The following is a 9,015-nucleotide window of genomic DNA, read 5'->3' on the forward strand; positions in this document are numbered from 1 at the left end:
TGCTCCATACTCAGCACCTTCTCCCCAGTCTTGGGAAGCTGCTGTTCCATCCATCTGTGAAATGCACGGATCTGCAAGGGCTTCAGGGGTACATCGGAGCCCCCTGACTTGCTCTTGCAGTAGGGCCCTCTGGGGTCGTGTTATGCCACTGAGGGAGGGAGAGAGGTTGTAAGAGCCCTACAACCAGCACTGCTCCTGGGTGGTTCCACCAGCGTCCTCCATCGGGGCAGCCCAAGCAAAAAGGTCTGCATTGAGAGGGGTGGGCTGCGGGCCCAAAAGTTTGAGAACCATTGTCTTAAAGAACCTGATTTCCACATTCAGGGTATGTCTACACTGCCACCCTAGTTCGAACAAGGGTGGCTAATGTAGGCATTCGAAGTTGCAAATGAAGCCCGGGATTTAAATATCCCGGGCTTCATTTGCATCTTGCCGGGCGCCGCCATTTTTAAATCCCCCTTAGTGCGGACTCCATGCCCGCGGCTACTCGCGGCACAGAGTAAGTAGTTTGAATTAGGCTCCCTAATTCGAACTAGCGGTACACCTCGTTCCACAAGGAGTAACGCTAGTTCGAATTAGAGAGCCTAATTCGAACTACCTACTCCGTGCCACGTATAGCCATAGGCACGGAGTCCGCACTAGCGGGGATTTAAAAATGGCGGCACCCGGCAAGATGCAAATGAAGCCTGGGGTATTTAAATCCCGGGCTTCATTTGCAACTTCGAATGTCTACATTAGCCACCCTTGTTCAAACTAGGGTGGCAGTGTAGACATACCCTCACTGATTAGCACTTCATGAAAATTGGGCCCCATTTAGGTGTCTCAAGTTGGGCACTAAAAACCGAGGCAACAAAAGTTGCCGCTCACTTTTTTTTCCTAAATCTTCACCATCACTGTGGAGTGCGTGGTGGAAGTCTCGGTGTACAGCAACAATCCCAAAAGCCAACAATCCCAAAAGCCAGAGAGAGAATAACAATGCTGCAAATATTACAATGGCATTGTATAACTGCAAGGATACGCCTTCACCTGGAAAAATGCGTTCAGCTCTGGTCAACCCACCTCGGCAGGCAACAATTGAAAGGCTCTAAAGCAGGGCAAAAGAAATGAATACAGGCCCCCTTGGAAAGCAAGATTAAAACGATCGCGGCGCTGAGGCTATGACGAAGAGGAGCCCCGATAGAGAGATATCAAATCGATTGAGCTCTTGCCATTTTGTGAAGCTTTCATGAAGGACGTTTGAGTTTGGCCAATGCAGAACCGTTTTCAAAACGCTTTGGCAAACCGTACAAAAGGAACGCCCTGGTTTCTGCACTAATGGGCTGGCCTGTGGTGGTGGTTGGTCACCAAGGTAAGTTCGCTACCTACTCGTACGTTGCTGCTTCCCTCCTGGCCCGCAGCGCAAGATCCGAGCGCTTGCTGCGGACTCTTGGGAGGTCTCTCTGGCGGAGCCTCTTTTCTGGTGCCCTCCTTCCAGAGGGTTTGCTTGCAACAAGTCCGCCCCACTCGAGGGCTGGCGAGTCGCTTGGCGGGTCTGGTCGGGGAGGAGAAAAGAGGAGCTGTCGCTTTGCCCCATGGGTGGTGGGTGAAGGCCCAGCTGGGGAGGCAAGCCCCAACCCCGCCCTTTCTGCAGAAGGCCCCGCCCCTGGACCTAAGCCCAACCCACACCCAACCCAATCCTTCCTGGCCACCTGGAGGGCCAGGGCTGCCGTGCGACGGCCCCAGCCCTCCCCAGTGGCCAGGGAGCAGAGCTACCGCACCACTGCCTCAGCCCACTGCTGCCGCTTTGTGGCCCCAGCCTTCCCAGCGGGGCCTGCAGGCAGTTTTGGGAAGGCTGGGCCTTCCCTTGCCTACATTACCAGCGGCCCATACTCTGCCTGCCACTGCTGCAGTCCTCTCTAGTGGTTCCTGCTCTGCCACAGTCCTCCTCATCCCGCCTGAAGATGGGGGATGCCCTGCAATCTCAGCAGCATGGAGGGAAGGAGTGGGAGGTAGCACATGGGACCAGGTGATGGGGGCTGCACTTAGTTCCTTCCTCCCATCCCAGCTGCCCGAAGGATACGGCTGTGCTCTCCAACATCCTCCACACTTGTGGGGAGGTTGCAGGCCTCACCCTTCGGCAGTGTTTGCTGTCATTCAGCACATGCAAGGGTGCAGGGTGTTCTTGCTGCTATAGGTTGAAGCTCTCCAGTCCGGCATCCTCAGGACCTGACTGATTCCAAACCAGAGAATTTGCCAGACCACAGGAGGTCAATACTGTCTAGCAGCATCACCAGCCCTTCCACTGCTTGCTGGGCTGTTAGAGGACATTTAGGGGTAAATTAGAATTAAATAACAGCACTGAACACAGAGCCAGGATTGGTGGATGTAAACAACTTTATGGGACCACGGGAAACTTGACCACACGCACAAAAAGTGGACTTCTGGCTACCTCAAATTATTCCAGATGACAGATATTTCCGGACCAGAGTGTTCTGGACTAGAGAGGTCCAGCCTGTATGACTATGTGATGGACACATATCCTGTATCAGTGGTGGGGAGGTTGCTGTTGTTTGTTTTTGTTTTTTTGTTTGTTTGTTTTTTGCTTTGTTTTTGTTTTGTTTTGTTTTTTTGCGGGGGGTGGGGGGTTGCTACACCATCTCTTGGGTCTTTCCATGTACACAGCACTGTAGCATAAATTGGAGAGGGTCCAGAGAAGAGCAACAAGAATGATGAAAGGTCTAGAGAACATGACCTATAAAGGAAGGCTGAAAGAATTGGGTTAGTTTAGTTTAGAAAAGAGAAGCTTGAGGGGGGACATGATAGCAGTTTTCAGAAATCTAAAAGGGTGTCATAAGGAGGAGGGAGAAAACTTGTTCAAATTGGCCTCTGAGGATAGAACAAGAAGCAATGGGCTTAAACTGCAGCAGGGGAGGTTTATGTTGGACATTAGGAAAAAGTTCCTAACTGTCAGGATGGTCAAACACTGGAATAAATTGCCCAGGGAGGTTGTGGAATCTCCATCTCTGGAGATATTTAAGAGTAGTTAGATAAATGTCTATCAGGGATGGTCTAGACAGTATTTGGTCCTGCCATGAGGGCAGGGGACTGGACTCGATGACCTCTCGAGATCCCTTCCAGTCCTAGTATTCTATGATTCTATAATAGCTTTTTGTGGGAGCATCATACCGGTAGAGCACGCAAAATCATTTGCTACCCGTAAACCCAGGGATGTGTGAGTTTACAGCTAAGTTTCAACATGCCATCCTGTAAAAACGCTGGTGCTCCTTAATGCTGCTGCTGTTTGTAGAACAATGTTTGGCCATTGCTTGCTAAAAATACAGTTTTAGACCCTAATTCTGTTCTTTGGTTAGCAAACTAGCTTTGAGACATCCCCCTCTCGTCCTCTTTATTACTGTACATCCATAGTAAATCCACTAAATTATCTTCTCCCAACCCCACATCCATTATTTTTCAGTGTCTCTCTCTGGGAAAGAAAATGGATTGCAACTTCCATGGATCATCTTAGCAAATTAGAAGTGTTCCATCTACTGGATGTCTCGTTATGGGAGATGTATTGCATATAATAAAACAACATCAACAACAGCAAAAATAGGGTTTTTTTTTCTAAAATATCTATACTGGTTGTGAATAAAGTGTCCACAAGACCACAAAATATTCTTCTTCAAGATTCATCATGGCACCATTATTTTATTACAATAGTAAGCCCTCTCTGGCAGTACTCACAGGAGAAAATGAAATGGCCGTGTGTTTGCAGGGTGAACATTATTGCTACTAAAACTAATCAGCTTAAAACTTTTTGTAAATTGTTTTGAAATTCGCCCTGCCACAACGCTTAGAATAAAGGGAACGTTTATCTCTTTACAGGCCCTTTCAACCCATATGGGATGCTACCAGGTCATACAAGGCCAGGACCTCATGAGGAGAGGTGTCTTTCATGGGGTTGGGGGGGATTTTGTAGTGTCTGTTTCCTTGGGAATAAGGTAGGTGCAGTGCTTTTTTTGTTAAAAAAAAAGTGCCAGTACGCCAGGGGAAAAGTTGTTGAGGAAAAAAAGAAAAAAAAGGCAGTGGGGCCGGCATTGCCCTTTTAAGAGACGTGGCCCCTTTAAGAAATGCGGCCCAGCTGACTGCCAGCCATTTTCATTACAGAGGTGCCGGTACGCTCCGTTCTTTCAAAGTAAGCTTTGACTGGAGGTGCTGGTACTGCGTACCGGGCAGCACCGTCACAAAAAAAGCACTGGGTAGGTGGTCCCAGAGCACACATGTATGTTGCATGGTAAAAGGTGTGGCTGGTAAATGCTTGCTGGAATAAAGAGATTGCGATCCATATCGTGTTGCTAGTTTCTCCTGAGGACGGTACGAATACGGAATAGAGGTGCATAAAAATGTACAGAGGGTAGTTCTATACAATGCTTTGCGGTATGAAAGAGTAGGCCAATTGACGGAAAGCTGTACAAGGCAACGTTTGTTTCACGTGCGTTTCAGGCATGAGGATCCAATGGGGCCAGATTGTTGAAAGAATTCAAGGCTGGGTTTTTGGATGTTTCGCAACCACACTCGGTGTCCCATTTGAAAAAAAAAATGCTGAGCTCTTTTGAAAAGCTACCCCGTAATTGTGGTGCCTTTGTTGGCAGTTGTGTTCTTCTGAATATTTGGTCCTAATTGTGGACTGAGTGCTCATTTTAGGGTACATCTACATTGCAACACCATTTCGAAATAGCTAGCTCTATTCTGAAATAACTTGGTCCGTGTCTACGCAGCAGGCAGTTATTTCGAAATAGTGTCAAAATACTGTCAACCTGGCTGGGTTGATTTAGTTGGGACTGGTCCTGCCTTGGGCAGGGGGCTGGACTTGATGACCTCCTGAGGTTTCTTCCAGCTCTATGATTCTATGGAGGACTTCTTACTCCTTACTCCTGCAACCCTCATTGTATGAGGAATAAGAGAAGTTGAAGGAAGAGTCCTCTATTTTGAAATAAGTGCTGTGTAGAAATAGATTATTTCGAAATAAGATACGTAATTGACGTGGATCAATTTGCATAACTTCTTTCGAGTTAAGCCCTGCAGTGTAGACGCACCAGAAACAAAACAAAACCAAAAGGCCTAGAGCTAAAAAAGGTGTTTAAAGTCCTCCCTGGTTTTGGTCTTCTGCAGTACCGTCCTTCCTGGATTTTTTTTAATAGACTGAACTCCCACCCCGTTGCACTAGATCTAGCAAGGAAATGTGTTGTAGGGCAATTCCTGGGAATAGCTCATTAATCAAGGGCAGGGAATGACAGAACCTTGGAGTAACGTGGGTAAAGAAAGTGAAATGAGCAAGCGCAATTGTTATGCTAAAGACTCTGGGTATGTCTACACTACCCCGCTAGTTCGAACTAGCGGGGTAATGTATGCATACCGCACTTGCTAATGAAGCCCGGGATTTGAATTTCCCGGGCTTCATTAGCATAAGCGGGGAGCCGCCATTTTTAAATCCCCGCTGCTTCAAACCCCGTGCAGCGCGGCTACACGGGGCTCGAACTAGGTAGTTCGGACTAGGTTCCTATTCCGAACTACCGTTACTCCTCGTGAATGCCAAGATACAGACACGTCTCAGAGGCTACGTCTAGATTGCATCCCTTTTTCGTAAAAGGGATGCAAATTAGACATATTGCAATTGCTAATGAAGCGGGGATTTAACTCTCCCCCGCTTCATTAGCATAAAAATGGCTGCCACATTTTTTCGGCACGGAACTTTGCCGGAAAAAAGCGCCAGTCTAGACGCGGATCTTTCGGAAAATAAAGCCTTTTCCGAAAGATCTCTTATCCCTCTTAAAATAAGGGATAAGGAATCTTTCGGAAAAGGCTTTATTTTCCGAAAGATCTGCGTCTAGACTGGCGCTTTTTTCCGACAAAGCTCTGTGCCGAAAAAAAGCGGCAGCCATTTTTATGCTAATGAAGCGGGGGAGATTTAAATCCCCGCTTCATTAGCAATTGCGATACATCTAATTTGCATCCCTTTTACGAAAAAGACGTAGCCAGATTGAATACCAAGAGAAGGGAAATTGCCTTTGTAATTCATTTGCAAATTCAATACAGTCACATTAGGACTGAACAAGGATTTAGAATCGTTATCTCACTACAAAGGCAACTTCCCCTCTCTTGGTACTGATACTTGCTCATCAGCTACTGTGAATGAGCCACATCTGCTATACACACACACACACACACTGTGTCTGTTATTTCCACTCCATTTCATCTGATGAAGTCGGTTTCACCCACGAAAGCTCATGCCCTAACAAATCTGTTAGCTTGGTCTGAGGGGAAGTGGTGTTTAGGATAGTCGAGACAGAAGCAGACTGTGAAGAACTTCAAAAAGATCTCACCACGCTGAGTGATTGGGCAACAAAATGGCAAATGAAATTTAATATGGATAAGTGTAAAGTAATGCACATTGGAAAAAATAACCCCAACTATACGTACAGTATTATGGGGGCTAATTTGGCTACGACAAATCAGGAAAGAGATCTTGGAGTTATCATGGATAGTTCTCTGAAAACGTCCACACAGTGTGCTGCGGCGGTCAAAAAGGCAAATAGGATGTTAGGAATTATTAAGAAAGGGATAGAAAATAAGACACAGAATATCTTACTGCGCCTGTATAAAACTATGGTACGCCCACATCTTGCGTACTGTGTACAGATGTGGTCTCCTCACCTCAAAAAAGATATTTTGGCCTTGGAAAGGGTTCAGAAAAGGGCAACTAAAATGATGAGGGGTTTGGAACGGGTCCCATATGAGGAGAGGCTAAAGAGACTGGGACTTTTCAGTTTACAAAAGAGGAGACTGAGGGGGGATATGATAGAGGTCTATAAAATCATGAGTGGTGTGGATAAAGAAAAGTTATTTGCTTGTTCCCATAATAGAAGAACTAGAGGACACCAAATGAAATTAATGGGTAGCAGGTTTAAAACTAATACAAGAAAGTTCTTCTTCACACAGTGCATAGTCAACCTGTGGAACTCCTTGCCAGAGGAGGCTGTGAAGGCTAGGACTATAACAGAGTTTAAAGAGAAGCTAAATAATTTCATGGAGGTTAGGTCCATAAAAGGCTATTAGCCAGGGGATAGAAATGGTGTCCCTAGCCTCTGTTTGTCAGAGGCTGTAGAAGGATGGCAGGAGACAAATCTCTTGATTGTTGTCTTCAGTCCACCCCCTCTGGGGCATCTGGTGCTGGCCACTGACGGCAGACAGGCTACTGGGCTAGCTGGACCTTTGGTCTGACCCAGTATGGCCGTTCTTGTGTTCTTATGTACACTAGCAACTTAGTCCGAAATCACCCCCACCCCCAAGGTCGAAAAAGTAAGCGATGCCTCCATACTACCAAGCATGTCATTCCAGAATAAGAGGACACAGAAGTCAAACTCTGTAATCCTGCTTTTCATGAGGAGAAACGCTATTCGCAAACTTGTACGTTTGAAATAATGTTAGCGTGGACACTCCGAAGCTGGTAATTCAAACTAATTGGCCTCTGGGAGGCCTCCTGCTACTCCTCAGAGAGCTTCATGGGACGCTGAGTCTGAGGTACTGTGTCCACATTAACGGAGCCCACCTCAGACGACATTCGATGCTTCCCTGTAGTGAGGACACAGAACTTCGAATGTGTAAAAAGGGGTGCCCAGAAGTCAAAGTTAGGAAATTTGAATTAACTTCTAGTGTAGACATGGCCTTAGTCTCCAAGGTGCCACCGTACTCTTGTTTTTTGTTTGTTTGTTGTTTTAACATGCAGATAATAAGAACGACTGATTCTGGAAGCATTCCGAAAGGACAAGTTACGTGTGGTGCTGGTGGAGGTTGCTCTCATTACATTTTGAGAACAGTTCATCAGGGATCTTTCGACCAAGTGGGTCGTCATCCAAAAACGCCAATTCATCAAAACCCAAACTTTGCATGGGAACGCGTCCATTTTGGCTGAAATTGATTCAGATCTTGGGGCCCAGGAAAGACCCAGCCCAGAAAGCAGTGGTGTAGGGGCCCCCGCATCATGTGTGGGCAATCCGGCTGTGTCTACACTGGCCCCTTTTCTGAAAGGGGCATGGTAATTTTCAACATCGTAATCGGGAAATCCGCGGGGGATTTAAATATCCCCCGCGGGATTTAAATAAAGATGTCTGCCGCTTTTTTCCGGCTTGTAGAAAAGCCGGAAAAGAGCGTCTAGACTGGCCTGATCCTCCGGAATAAAGCCCTTTTCGGGAGGATCTCTTATTCCTATCTCTTTATTCCGGAGGATCGGGCCAGTCTAGACGCTCTTTTCCGGCTTTTCTACAAGCTGGAAAAAAGCGGCAGACATCTTTATTTAAATCCCGCGGGGGATATTTAAATCCCCCGCGGATTTCCCTATTACGATGTTGAAAATTACCATGCCCCTTTCGGAAAAGGGGCCAGTGTAGACACAGCCTTGGTGTTTGTTTAGTTACCGTATCTCCCTCTCACGTCTGGTAGATAAGAATTGCCCACGACTGCACAATTCTCTTTGTGCATTATGGAGATATTTCTGCCTTGCCCCCCGCTGCCGGAGACAAAGCTATCAAGATGGATGGCCCACTCTTCTGATCTAGTCAGGTAAATCCTGTATTTCTCCGTGCCTATAAAGACTTTAGATCAGCCAAGTATCTTGTCTAAAATCCATGCAGACAGTGCATGATCTTTTAATGCCCGTTGAGCAGGTAGAAATGCTCAACATTAATGCTCTAATTCTAAACCGACTATGGCTGATAAGTCGTTTTCATATTGTTCGCATTATATTTGCCTGTTGTAACACTGGCTTGGTTGTCTGTGGTTTTTGCAAAACTAGTGGCATATTCCTTTTGAATCATATTCCGCTAATGGAGAAATGCAGTTGTCACAGTCCCAGAAATGAAGTTGCGGAAAAATATTGCTGTGATTTGCCAATGCTCTTGCGATGGGTGCGTGCCGCGTCTAAAACCATTTCTCATTCCTATGCAAACATATTCCAAATGATGAGGGGAGTAGAAGTTGGAG

Source organism: Pelodiscus sinensis, chromosome 10 (genome assembly GCF_049634645.1).
Source record: "Pelodiscus sinensis isolate JC-2024 chromosome 10, ASM4963464v1, whole genome shotgun sequence".
Taxonomy (NCBI): domain Eukaryota; kingdom Metazoa; phylum Chordata; order Testudines; family Trionychidae; genus Pelodiscus; species Pelodiscus sinensis.